The 13,752-nt window shown below is 49.0% G+C and overlaps 1 long non-coding RNA gene across 1 annotated transcript; it reads left to right on the top strand.

Annotated features, from left to right (window-relative positions):
- Positions 1-4,066: 4,066 nt before the first annotated feature.
- Positions 4,067-7,476, top strand: LOC117870453. The gene is made up of 3 exons (XR_004643986.1): positions 4,067-4,170; positions 5,422-5,519; positions 7,221-7,476. It is a non-coding gene; the product is annotated as an uncharacterized LOC117870453 (long non-coding RNA).
- Positions 7,477-13,752: the final 6,276 nt, after the last annotated feature.

Genomic DNA, 13,752 nt, shown 5'->3' with positions numbered 1-13,752 from the left:
AATCCCTGACCCTGTTTCTGCATTTCCTTCCCCACTGTAACCTCAGCCCCAATGCTGGGAGACCTGGTTCTTCTTTCCCCTGCTCTGCGCTTCCTCCTGCAGTCCGCACTGCCCCTTTCCCAGGCCCCAGAGCATTAATTGGCCTCTACATTCCCATCCCTCACAGAGCAGAGCTTCATCCGGTGTGATCTGAATCTGGGGTGTGAGTGTGCGCATGAGGGGGATCTGGGCCGGTCTGGGCCACACACACGGTTCCTGGAAAACCGAATCAATGGGAACATCCTCTTCTATTGGGCAAGGTCATCAGCGGCGCCAGGCCGAGCGCTCTCACTCAGGGCCGGCTCTGGCTTTTTTGCCGCCCCAGGCAAAAAAGCCTCTGGCCGCCACCCCCGCGCCCCCCAGCGCGGCAGGGGAGGGCGCCCGGAGCCCCGGGGGGAGGGCAGAGTGCCCGGCCAGGGCTCTGCTCTTCCCGGCGGTCAGAGCGCTGGGGGGAGGGCGGCGAGCCCCGGCCGTGGCCCCGCTCTCCCCGGCGGCCGGAGCTGGAGCGCCGCACCGCGCCGTGCCGCCCCCATCCAGGTGGCGCCCCAAACACAAGCTTGGTAGGCTGGTGCCTGGAGCCGGCCCTGCTCTCACTCCATGGTGCGCAGCCTGGATTCTTCACCCACAGGCTGTCAGGCCAGAAGGGACCCTCAGGAGCATCTCTAGTCTAACTCCTGCATCTCACAGGCCACAGAACCTCCCCCACCTACTCCTGCAATAACACTGCACAGCGACTGTTGGCAGGGAGCCGCACATGGGGCCGTCTGAGCCAATTACACAGAGCTCTGTGTGATGGCAGAGTAGAAATAACATCAATATCTGACTGTAAAATCTGCTTGAAAAACAGGCCGGTGCATCCAGAGTTCACGGCTTAGAGCAGAAAAACAACCTCATCTCGGGAGACAGATGAGCTTTTCTGTGTCAGGGCTGTAAACATCACAGCCTCCCGAGAGCAGCGAGGGGGTCAAGGGAGGCAGGAACCGGGCTGACGGGCTCAGTTACAGCCCCACTGTGTTATTCTTTCTGGGTCTCCCCATAGCACCTAGGAACCCCAGTCGTGGGCCAGTCCCCCAATGTGCTAGGTGCTGTACAAACAGCTGGGTCCTGTCCCAAAGACCTCAATGCCCAGGCTTTCAGAGCCCCCTGAGGAAAGGGTTCAAGGCACAGTGGGGACGGCTCCTATGGGACACCTGCCTCTTTTCCTCCCTTGCACTGGGCGTCCCAAGGCTCCGAGTGAGCCCTGCTGACCTGAGGCTGCCTAGGCTAAAGGAATCAGGGGCTCTAGCTTGCATGGTGCCCAGGGCCACCTCCCAATCACACGTCACCCTCACCGCGCCCTGCCAGGTAGGGAAATGCAGCCACCCCCTGTGGCCCATGGGGACCGGAGACACAGAGCGGCTGCGTGACTTGCTCAGGGACCCCAGGGAGTCGGTAGCAGAGCCAGATATTAAACCCAGGTCTCCAGCCTCTAGCAGAGTGAGTTAGACAAGTGCCCTAACCACTGGGCCATCCTGCCTCCCCACTGCCGCTCCTGAACTTAGCCAGAGGCCAGGATACAGTGTATCCCCCTTCAGCACACAGTTTCAGGGGCAGCCTCAAGAGATAAGATGAGCCGAGGGAGACCCCCATTGGAAAGAGACCCCAATACGGCCTAGTGCACATTCCTAACCTTGCCATGTGGGGAGGGGCCACTAACTACCGAGGAGGTGACCTGTGACAAAAGAGGGTGGGGAATTGGAGCAGGTTAACCCCACCCCCACTGATGGCACCCAGGGTGCTCCCCGGAGCTCCCCCCTAGCAGCAGGAGCAGAGAGCCCAGCAAGTGTTGCTGTGGGGCTGCTGCCTCGCCCGGGGGTGGGGGTGCAGGATTTAGCCCCCACAGGCCACCAAGGTCCTGCGGCATGAATGGGGGCAGGAGAAGGATCGCCCGGGATATTGGACAGGGAAGGAGGGAGAGAGGGGGCCACAAAGGGACACAACCCCTCCCCCAACACACCTCTGCTCATGCCCTGAAGCAGGATGGTTAGATCCCTCCCAAACCTATTTGCATTGTATTGACTGTGATACTCGGGATCTTCCCATTCCCCATGTAAATGTCCAGTCCCCTGTCTGAGGACTGACAAGCCTTTGCTTATGATGAGCTCATGTGGCTGGGAGTTCCGCAGGCTAATTGCCCCAGGGGATTGAAAAAGCTCAGTTTTAAATGCACTGCCTTTCTCTTTACTGACTATTACCAGACTCTTGTGCTATGATGAGAAATGGAAACTAGAAGCACTCACATCGCCAAAAATATGAGGGGAATGTTCTGACTTGTATAACACCCAGAGAGATTATTATTCTGTTTCTGGGAATTGCAGTGAGAGCAGACAGGCTCGTTTGAGGTTTGTTTTGGCAGCAAATTCAAATGCTGATTATATAACGAAGGCCCTTGGCTGCCGTCCAGCAGCAGTTTGGAACATGAATTAGAAATGCGGGGCTCAGGTTATAGGGCGAACAAAGGGCATCAGGCGTGGCACGAAGGGACCGTTGCACATTTGAAATCCAGACTCAGAGGGGAAGGGCCAGGAATTGTTTGGGGGCTTTAGGCCCCGCCCCTGCCCTTGTCTCCCACCCAAGTTGCAATAAGCTCTGCCCCATCCGTGACATACAACACTCCCTTAGGGCTCCCCCGGTGACAGGGGCAGAGAGCTCCTGTGCTGTGGGGCAGAGGTGGCTGCTGCCTGGGTCCCTGCGACTGGTGGGTCAGGGGTCGGGAGGCAGGATTAAGCCGCTGGTGGCCACTTATGTCTTGCTGCAGTGATGGGGGACAAGACAAGGAACACGTTACCCACCCCCAAACCGGGAAGGGAGAAGGTGGGTGCTGCAGGCTCTCACCACCGCACCACGCCACAGAGTGAGCCCCATGTGGAAGCCCAGGGTAATTTCACTCCTCCCTGAGCTGCGAGCCCAGCTCCGCCCTGGGGCCAGGCAGCTCCACATCGACCCCTGCTGGGAAAGGGGGAAATGCTGCAGTTTGCTCCCCCGGGGAGGGAGTTGCTAAAGTCGTGTCGTGCTCAGGGCCCTGACCCTCCCCACAGCACCCCCAGCCCACAACAAGCGCCTAGAGGCACAAGCAGAAGTTGCCTCAGCATTAGAGCTGAATTGCTTACAGAGCCATTACACTGTGAACAGGGACTTTAAAAACAACCCCCGCATGCTCAGGGATCTTCCTTGTGCATGGTGCGGGCTGGGGCGTTTGTGGGAGAGACGACGGAATTTGCTTTCACTGACATTTTTCTCTTCTTCGCCCTGCAGTGTCAGCACAGCTGATGGAAGAGAGAACTGGTAGATGCATTATCCCTGGCATGACAAACCCTGCAGTCCCGTGATCTCCTCCCCTCCTGCCTCCAGTGACCCCCATACAGCCCCCGTCCGCTTCCTATCATGACCTTGGTGACACATATGCAGCCCCTCTCGCCTTCCCATTCTGCCCTCAATGACCTCTGTGCAGACTTTAGGAAACACAACACTCATGATACAAACAGTCACACTGAATCCATGTGAGCAAAGTCGGGTGTGTTTTTAAGTGTTTGCAGGATCAGAGTTCACAGTGGAAAGAGTGAACTGAATGAAGGAAAGAACATAAGAACGGCCATACTGGGTCAGACCAAAGGTCCATCTAGTCCAGTATCCTGTCTACTGACAGTGGCCAATGCCAGGTGCCCCAGAGGGAATGAACAGAACAGGGAATCAAGTGACCCATCCCCTGTTGCCAATTCCCAGCTTCTGGCAAACAGAGGCTAGGGACACCATCCCTGCCCATCCTGGCTAATAGCCGTTGATGGACCTATCCTCCATGAACTTATCTAGTTCTTTTTTAACCCTGTTATAGTCTTGGCCTTCACAACATCTTCTGGCACACTGAAAAGTTAAATACAAAAATTGCCTCTAATTTTTGTCTTTCAGGAATCTTAGATATTACATGTAACAGTAGCAGATTTTTTAAAATTTCAGAAAGAAGTGGAGGTTTTATTTCATTTTATTTACTGTTATATTTCAGTACGCATGAGAAAGCTGACAAAGCCTGATTCTTCTAACTGAGGATAGTTGTGTGGCTAAGGTGGCGCACTAGGATCTAGAAATCCGGTTAAGGTGTGTTTACACTAGAGCTATTAACTAATAGAATTGTACCATATGATTGGCAAGGGCACAGGACTTTGTTCATGTTACATTTAATCCTAGGATTATTCTAACATGGCCAAATTCTCTGTGGCACAGGGACTATCTCTCACTGTGTGTCTCTGCCATGCCCAGCACAATGGTGCCCTGATCTCAGCTGCAGCAGGGACTGTCTGCCCTTGTGGGTCTGTGCAGTGCCAGGCACAATGGGGCCCTTATCTTAGCTAGGGTTGGGATTGTCTCTCCCTGTGGGTCTGTGAAGTGCCCAGCGCAATGGTGCCCTGATCTCAGCTGGGACAGGGACTGTCTCTCACTGTGTGTTTTCTCTCACATGCTGACAGTTTCTGTAACCATCATGTAATAAAATAGTAAGCTCTTTGGGGCAAAGACTGTCTTTTTGTTCTGTTTGTACAGCACCAAGCACAATGGGGTCCTGGTCCATGAGTAGGATTCCTAGGTGCTATGATAATACAAATAATAATGGTCCCATTCTCCTCTGTAGATCAAACTACATCTCCCATCATGCACCATGGTATCCCCTCTTAGGGAGTTGTCACAGTGTATCATGGAAGTCCCATGGCTGCAGTGCATCACAGGAGATGAAGTCTGTCTCGCGTGCCTTGCCCATACAGGGACATGAACTACATCCCCCATGATGCACCACAGCAGAATTTCCAAACTAAAATATTTTGGTTTACAGCCAAAACTCAAAAACTTTCTATTTTTGGGTGTTCGGTTTTTCAACCAAAAGTCAAAATTTCCCACAGGAAACAGACTCTTTTTGTGGGAAATTTAATTTAATTGAAATCCCAATTTTCCATCAAAATCAGTTTCAGTGGAAAATTTTCAACCAGTCCTAACCGTTAACCCCCTTACCTTTCTATACACCCACCACACATAGCATAGACCTAACACTTTTGCAGTCTGCACAATGAAGTAAAATTTATGAACTCTACACACACAATTATTCAATATGAATACCAGTCCATGCGTACGTGAGCACGCACATGCATAAACCCGCATACACTACTTCTACAGACATTATCAAACACTTGAATGATGCTGGCATTTGGGGGGATTGGAACCCCACTGTGTTACATACTGTACAAACACTAGGAAGACATGGAAAACTTACACTGAGAGATGACAAGAGAGAGACAAAGTGTGTGGGGGGAATACAGTTAAAGAGGTACAATATTTAATATACTTTTTTTCTCTTCCCAGGAGTCTGACTGTAGCTAGTTGTTGACCAACAGTATGGGGAACATTATGGTTGCATATAGTCATTTGATGATGGATGTGAGCACAAAATGGGGAATTTGGTAAGTCTACTGGTTTTTGTTCTCTATACATTATTGTTTAGTTCTCTCTGGAACTAACATTATTGTTTAGGACTTTCTGGAAAGTCCATGGGCAGCGTGTTAAACAATATCAAAAGAAAGTCACCACTTCTCTGTTAAGTTCCCGTTTTCAGTCATGAACATATGTCACTTCGGACAGGTGAGCAATTCCGTGCTTTAGATCCTCCCTGAGACCACATTCCAAATATCTGTGTCCCCCATTGTTTGTGTCCATAGTTGTTTTTTTTCTGGTTCATCAACACTGATCTTCATTGGCACCTAGTGGTTAAAGCGTGGTCTGTGGCTAAAGCACTAGCTGGAGATTCGGACAACCTGGATTCAATTCCTGGCTCTGTCACCGTTTATCATTGTTGCTTCTTTCGTCCAAGCTACTAGCCAATATTCGGGGCCCCGGATAGTTTCTTCCATTATCACACGACTATATACAGCCTGTAAGGGTGCACACTCACCCCTGCGGCGCCTCCTGCTGGTCGTCTCGGGGAATTAGCATCCAGCCTCCGGAGCGCCCTCTGCAGGCCAGTGTCTCACCCCCCGTGTCCCTCCCAGGACCCCAGTGCCCCTTTAACTGGGTGCTGCCCCCTGGCAGTACCCCCACAGTTCTAGGTCTCCCCCTCCCAGGGGAACCCCCACCCACTATCCCCACTTCGCCTCAGTCTTGGCTATTGCCAGTCACCACTTCGACCCCATTCACTGGGGCAGACTGCAGTGTATCAGCCATTCATCACAGGCAAAGAGGTTTGGACCTGCTGCCTCTGCCTACCCATGGGCTGCCCCATTGCAACCCTGCACCTATTCAGTCTATAGTCAGACCTGCAGCCTGGGGCTTTCCAGGCCGGAGCTCCCAGCTCCCCGGCCCTTCCCCAGCCCTGCTCCCAATCTAGGTGTCTTGCTTAGGTCCCTGCAGCCAGGCCGTTCTTCCGCTACAAACAGAGGGAGACTGACTGGGCCCTGGCTCACAGCCTCTTATAGGGGCCGGCTGGGGCTGATTGGGGCATGGCCGCAACTGAACCTACTTTCCCCAATCAGCCCAGGCTTCTTGCCCCAGCCACAGCCCTCTCCTGGACTGTTTCAAGCCCCCCAGGGCAAGAGCGGGTAACCACTCCGCTACACAGCTAAAGTCCTGTTTTTCTGACCACAGTAGCAACAAACAGCAGCAGACTGTTACCTTGCTCAGAAATACCCATGTCTCCCCCTGCAGCGAGCTCTGTGCCCAAGGAGCCCTGTCTCTCTGCTCCCTCTCAAGTCACACTCACAACTGCTCCTCCTGGCTCCCTGGCTTAACACACACAACCTAGACCCAATGTTTGTATCCAGGGACTTCAGCCCACAGGGCATAGCTGTGAACTGCCATGCAGCCTAGTCCTTGGGCAGATGCCTCCATTGTCTGTGGCTATCTTTGCCACAGAAAGGGGCTTGACCGCGCATTCTGTGGTATCTGAGCATCTTCCAGTCATGCACCGAGCAACGTGACCCACACCTGTTCCATGTCTGTCTCTCTCATTGTTTTCACAAGAGAAGAATGTTTTGTGTAGAATGTTTTGTTCTGGTACAGGCTTTTTTAGTTTTGTATCTACATGCTGTTGTCAGGTTCTTAGTTCTGCATTGTTTCCATTTCAAACACGGCTGTTTAAAGCACAACATCTTTTCATTTGATTTCTAAAGGTCTAGCTCTATTGTGGAAACATTGCTGTTGGGCGTAAGAAAAAAGCTTCTTGTTTTCCAAAGCTTCACCTTGGAGCCGAGTTAATATCGACAGTGTCCCTTCAACTTTGTACCATTAAAAGCTGCGGGTGGGTATTTTCTCAGAACTAGCAGTGACCACATGAAAAACATTATTAACTAAAGGTCAAAGGTGAGATTTTCAAACGCTCTCCGCCTTGGCTTCAATGAGACCATGAGACCAACGGAGAGCACTTTAGAAAATGTGTCTCTAAGGGTATTGAAGTGGAGCTCAGACAAGTGCATGAAGCCAGAAACCACCAGTTAATTGCCTACTTTGCTCCTTGGAACTCAGACATTATTCATACCTGACTCCCTACCTCTCCACTGTCCTCCTACATTCCACCTCACTCAGTCAACAGGAAACTGGTGGGGTCATTTCAGCCAACTCAGTGTGAGAGGAGATCAAATAAAGAATGCAATGGCTCATATACATAGCAATTGACATACTCTACATACCATACATTCTTGCATCTGAAGAAGTGAGGTTCTTACCCACGAAAGCTTATGCTCCCAATACTTCTGTTAGTCTTAAAGGTGCCACAGGACCCTCTGTTGCTTTTTACAGATTCAGACTAACACGGCTACCCCTCTGATACTCTGCATACTATATCTGCAGCGCCCTCCCTACCCATACTCAAAGTACACAGCTGCGCAGGGCACCAGGAAATTTGGGGCACCACATTTCCTGGTGCCCTGCGCAACAGCCCCTGCTCCACCTCGTCCCCATGGCCCCCGCCCCTGCTCTGCCCCAGCCCGGCCTCTTCCCACCCCTGCTCTGCCCCAGCCCCACCCCCGCTCCACCCCTTCCCCAAAGCCCCTGCCCCTGCTCTGCCCCCACCCCACCTCTTCCCGCCCCTTCTCCACCCCAGCCCCACCCCCACTTCCCTGAGGACTGCTGCAGGAGTTGGGCCTGACTCACCGGCAGTGATAAGTGCAGTGACCCGGCCCCAGCCTGCTCCGTTCCCCTGGCTCCCAGCCGAACCGCCAGCAAGTGCTGTGGGGCGGTTCCCCCCTTCCCCCCAAGGCTGGGAGCCAGGGGAGCAGAGCGGAGCGGACTGGGACTGGGGGGCAGTTTCCCCCTGCTCCCTCCCCGCAGAGGCCTGGGGCCTCACACAGGCCTCCCGCAGGGGGGCTGCGTAGGGCACCAAAATGGCTAGGGACGGCCCTGTATATCAGTATTAAATACTTGTATTAAGGTGGAACCTAACCAGGATCAAGGGTTCATTGTGCCAGGCCCTGTACAAACACATATTAAGGCACAGTCCCTCCTCTGAAGAGTTTTGAGTCTCAGAAGACAAGGGACACACAACAAGCTGGAAGAGGGGGAGCAGGGGGAGAAAACTAATTATCCCCATTTCTAATAAACAATTTGCACGACAATCTAACTACAGTCAGCTGCAGACAACCAGCACAGTCAAAGTTACAGCTGGGCATGTCTTGTTGCCTTCGAATGATGAGAGATGTGGGCCAAGAATGAATTCTCGTGGCAATTCTCGTGATTTTATCAGCAGTAAGTCTCGTGGTATTTGATATGTCTCTTAAAGCGCCAGCTCCAGGAGTTGAGAGTAGGTGAGAATCTCAGCTTTCATGAAAAAAAACCCAGTAAGTTTCTCACTCCTGTGGTTGAGGTGAAAAGCTTTAAAAACGTGACCTGAACATAACATACGGCTCACAAACTAGGAGACAAATACAAAGAGCTCAACATTTATAATTTTTTAACATTTCATGATTTTCAGGGGCCAGATTCCTGATGTTTGGACACTTCAAGGCAGTGATACTGGGAATGGGAAGTTGAAGGGTTGGTGTTGTTCTTGTTCAGTGAGTTGCCAAAGTGTTGCAATCAGGAACCATCTCTGTCTGGGACGGTTATGGCTGTTGTGACACGAATAGATGTTCACGTGCTTGGTCAGATTTTTGTTTACAGTTTAGGACTTGCATCATTTCAGAAATGAACAGCGTTCTGTGTTTCCTGCCTTTCACCAGATTATACCTGCAAACATCTCCCCATGTATCTTTTTATTTGTGGCAATATCTGTCTCTTGCGGTTCATCTCCATTGTGGTGTAAGGTGTGAGTTAGTGGTTAAGAGGTGGTTAACCAGACAGGAAACTGAGGCAAGGTGACCAAGGTTATACAGGACCCAAGAATAATTCAGAGGTTTCCAGAATTCCAAGCCAATGGCTTAACCACAAGACAATCCTTCATCTCAAAAAAGATATTTAGCTACATCCAGAGCTGGATGTTTGAAGCCGCTCTTCCTTTTCCACATATGGAGCATCTGAAAAGAGTTTGCAGTTTCACCGTTTGAGAGATTTACTCCCTACTTTAGCTAGAAAGCTCGGGGCAGCCTTTGCTGGGAAGGGACTACGGGGCCTCGGTAATAACGTCAACCAGGGCAACAGGTGTCCAATAACTGATACGTCCATTAGAAGTGGTCAGAATTTATTTATCCAGGGAAAATTTCAGTGAAAATTAAAAATGAAATCATTTCCATTAGGGCTGTCGATTAATCGCAGTTAACTCACGCGATTAACTCAACAAAATTAACTGCGATTAAAAAAATTAATCACAATTAATTGCAGTTTTAATTGCACTGTTAATTGAAATTTATTATATTTTTGTCTGTTTTTCTACATTTTCATATATGTTGATTTCAATTACAACACAGAATACAAAGTGTACAGTGCTTACTTTATATTCTTTTTATTACAAATATTTGCACTGTAAAAATGATAAACAAAAGAAATAGTATTTTTCAATTCACCTCAGACAAGTACTGTCATGCAATCTCTTTATTGTGAAAGTGTAATTTACAAATGTAGATTTTTTTTGATTACATAACTGCACTCAAAAACAAAAGCATGTAAAACTTTAGAGCCTACAAGTCCACTCGGTCCTACTTCTTGTTCAGCCAATTACTGAGACAAACAAGTTTGTTTCCATTGACGGGAGATAATGCTGCCCACTTCTTACTTACAATGTCACCTGAAAGTGAGAATAGGTGTTCGCATGGCACTTCTGTAGCTGGCATTGCAAGGTATTTACGTGCCAGATATGATAAACATTTGCTTCGGTAACCATTCCAGAGGACATGCTTCCATGCTGATGATGCTCATTAAAAATAATGCATTAATTAAAGTTGTGATTGAACTCCTTGGGGGAGAATTGTACGTCTCCTGCTCTCTTTTACCCACATTCTGCCATATATTTCATACTATAGCAGTCTCGGATGATGACCCAGCACATGTTTGTTCTAAGAACACTTTCACTGCAGATTTGACAAAACGCACAGAAGGTACCAATATGAGATTTCTAAAGATAGCTACAGCATTTGACACAAGGTTTAAGAATCTGAAGTGCTGTCCAAAATCTGAGAGGGACGAGATCTGGACCATGCTTTCAGAAGTCTTAAAAGCACAACACTCCGATGCAGAAACTACAGAATCCGAACCACTAGAAAAAGAAAATCAACTTTCTGCTGGTGGCATCTGACTCAGATGATGAAAATGAACATGCATCGGTCCGCTCTGCTTTGGATTGTTATTGAGCAGAACCCGTCATCAGCATGAACGCATATCCTCTGGAACGGTGGTTGAAGCATGAAGGGACATATGAATCTTCAGCGCATCTTTGTTCTTTGTTCCTAGATGAATACATTGACATCGCTCCAAAATAAAACACATACTTGCGCCTAGTTTACTCAATAATCCAGATCGCTCTGAATCAGTGACCTGCCCTCTTCATTGTTTACCACGGCCCCAATTTTTGTGTCATCTGCAAACTTGATCAGTAATGATTTTATTTTATTCCAGATCTTTGATAAAAATGTTAAATGCCATAGGTTCAAGGAAGCCATCCCTGTGGGGCCCATTGGAAACACACCCGCTTGATGACAATTCCCCATTTACAATTGCATTTTGAAATCTATCAGTTAGCCAGTTTTTAATCCATTTTATGTCAGCCATGTTAATTTTATATTGTTCTTGTCTTTTAATCAAAATGTTGTGCAGTACTGAGTCAAACACTTTACAGAAGTCTATATATATTACTTCCACACTATTAACTTTTTCAACCAAACTTGCTAGCTCATGAAAAAAAGATATCACGTTAGTTTGACAGAATCTATTTTTCATAAACCCACGTTGATTTGCATTCATTACATTACCCTCATTTGATTCTTTATCAGTCGAGTCCCATATCAACAGCTCAATTATCTTGCCCGGAATCGACGTAAGACTGACAGACCAATAATTACCTGGGTCATTCCATTTACCCTTTTTAAAAATTAGCAAAACATTCATTTTCTTCCAGCCTTCTGGAACTTTCCCAGTGGTCCAAGACTTATTGAAAATTAACGTTAATGGTCCAGCAAGCTCCTCAACCAGCTCTTTTAATACTCTTGGGTGCAAGTTATCGGGGCCCACTGATTTAATAATGTCTGTCTTTAGTAGCTTCTGTTTAACATCCCCCAGAGATACTAGTGGAATGGAAAGACTGTTATCATCATCATATGATGAGATTATATCGTCTGTTTTTTCTCCAAATACAGAACAGAAATATTTGTAGGCCACTTCTGCCTTTTCTATATTATTATTGATAATTTTACCATTTCCATTTGGTAATGGTTCAGTACAATTGTCAGGATTCTTTTTGTTCCTAATATAGTTTAAAAACTCAATGTTATCTTTAACTCCACTGGCCATAGACTTCTCCTTGTGTCTCTTTGCTTATGTTATCAATTTTCTACAATTCCTAATTTCTCATTTATATTCATTTCTGTCAACTTCCCCTCTTCCCCACTTGTTATATGGTATTTTTATAGCTGACTTCACGTCCCCTTTACTTTGTCTTTCCACCACACAGTCTTCTGCTACTTCCTTCTTGGTTTTACTGTTACTCATTTTTGCTTCTGCAAAAACCAAACCTTTTGAATTCTCTTGAAAACCTCCCATCCATTCTTAGCAACCCATATTGTGAGGAGTTTCTTTGTACTGACCTTATCCAGTCTGATCTTGCTCTTTGTGAGATATTTGATATTTATGAAAAACTACTTGTTAATTCACAATAGTCTTACTGTAGTAGATCATCTGCTGTTCCTACAAGCTATTGTGGTGCAGAGTGAATAATTCAGGGATCAACAGATGGCTCATTCACTGCACAACTTACATACAAGCTTTTTTATTGGACTGAATGTCTAACTGAGAAACCTACCATGTGCTGTGTGGGAGCAAAGGCCCTGATCCTGCAAACACCCATCCATAAGTAACTTTACTGATGTGAGTAGTGCCAAAGTCAATGGGACCATTCATGTAGTTATTGATATTGCAGTGATGCTTAGCAGCCCCCGGCTGAGATCAGAGCCCTGTTGTGCCGGGCACTGCACAGACACACAGCGAGAGACAGACCCTGCCCCAGCTCAGATCAGGGCCCCATTGTGCCGGGCGCTGCACAGACACACAGCGAGAGACAGTCCTGCCCCAGCTCAGATCAGGGCCCCATTGTGCCAGGCGCTGCACAGACACACAGCGAGAGACAGTCCCTGCTCCAGCTGAGATCAGGACCCCATTGTGCCAGGCGCTGCACAGACACACAGCGAGAGACAGTCCCTGCTCCAGCTGAGATCAGGACCCCATTGTGCCGGGCGCTGTACAGACACACAGCGAGAGACAGTCCCTGCCCCAGCTGAGAACAGGGCCCCGTTGTACTCTGCTAGGCTAAGTGAGTTGCCCACTGTCACACGGAATCTGTGTCAGAGCTGAGAACTGACTCCACGTGGTCTCCTGAGTGCCAGCCCAGGGCCTGAACCACTGAGCCATCCGGCTTCTCTTTACAAAGCCCTAGAACAACACTTAAGTGCACGTCAGCCCAGAACAACCGCATTGTATAAAGTGACACATCGGAGCAGGTGCGTCTGTGTCACAAAGCCGCGAGGACGAGCCTTGGAGACAGAGCCGATGGCTTTAGTAGGAAACAAGACAATTGGGATTGAAGCCCCAGGAGCACTGATGACACGGACAGCACAGGACGAGGTCCTCACCTGGGCAAGGGACCCTTGCAAGGGGGGAGGGGCAGGTGGCTGGTGAGTCAATGGAAATTAAGAAGACGTGGATTCGCAGGGGTACAATGGGGACGTGGTGCTGAATTTTGTCAGTACTCAGCACCTGGCAAACACTGCGGGGTGGTTTCATTGGTAGGGAAATGCAGGGCGTTGGTATTCCTCGCGTATTCTCACCTGGCCACACGGCCTCTCTCGGGTCAGTGTCCCTGCCCCTCTGGGAACGTCCTGCTCAGGGTTCAGAGCCAGGCCACACTCAGAGCCCTACAAAGACAGCAAGGAACCCGTCCCCACAAAGCCCCCTTGGGGCATTTTTTGCTATTTCCCCATGGGTTATGTGAGGAAGAGGAACAGAGAGAAGTTCTCCATTTGAACTCCCACGCTGAGTCTGTAGAAGACTACACTACAGTGAATCCCC

The sequence above is a fragment of the Trachemys scripta genome, unplaced genomic scaffold (assembly GCF_013100865.1).
Source record: "Trachemys scripta elegans isolate TJP31775 unplaced genomic scaffold, CAS_Tse_1.0 scaffold_28, whole genome shotgun sequence".
Lineage (NCBI taxonomy): Eukaryota > Metazoa > Chordata > Testudines > Emydidae > Trachemys > Trachemys scripta.
The sequence above is the reverse complement of the archived record's forward strand: the minus strand, read 5'-3'. Positions and strand labels throughout refer to the sequence as shown.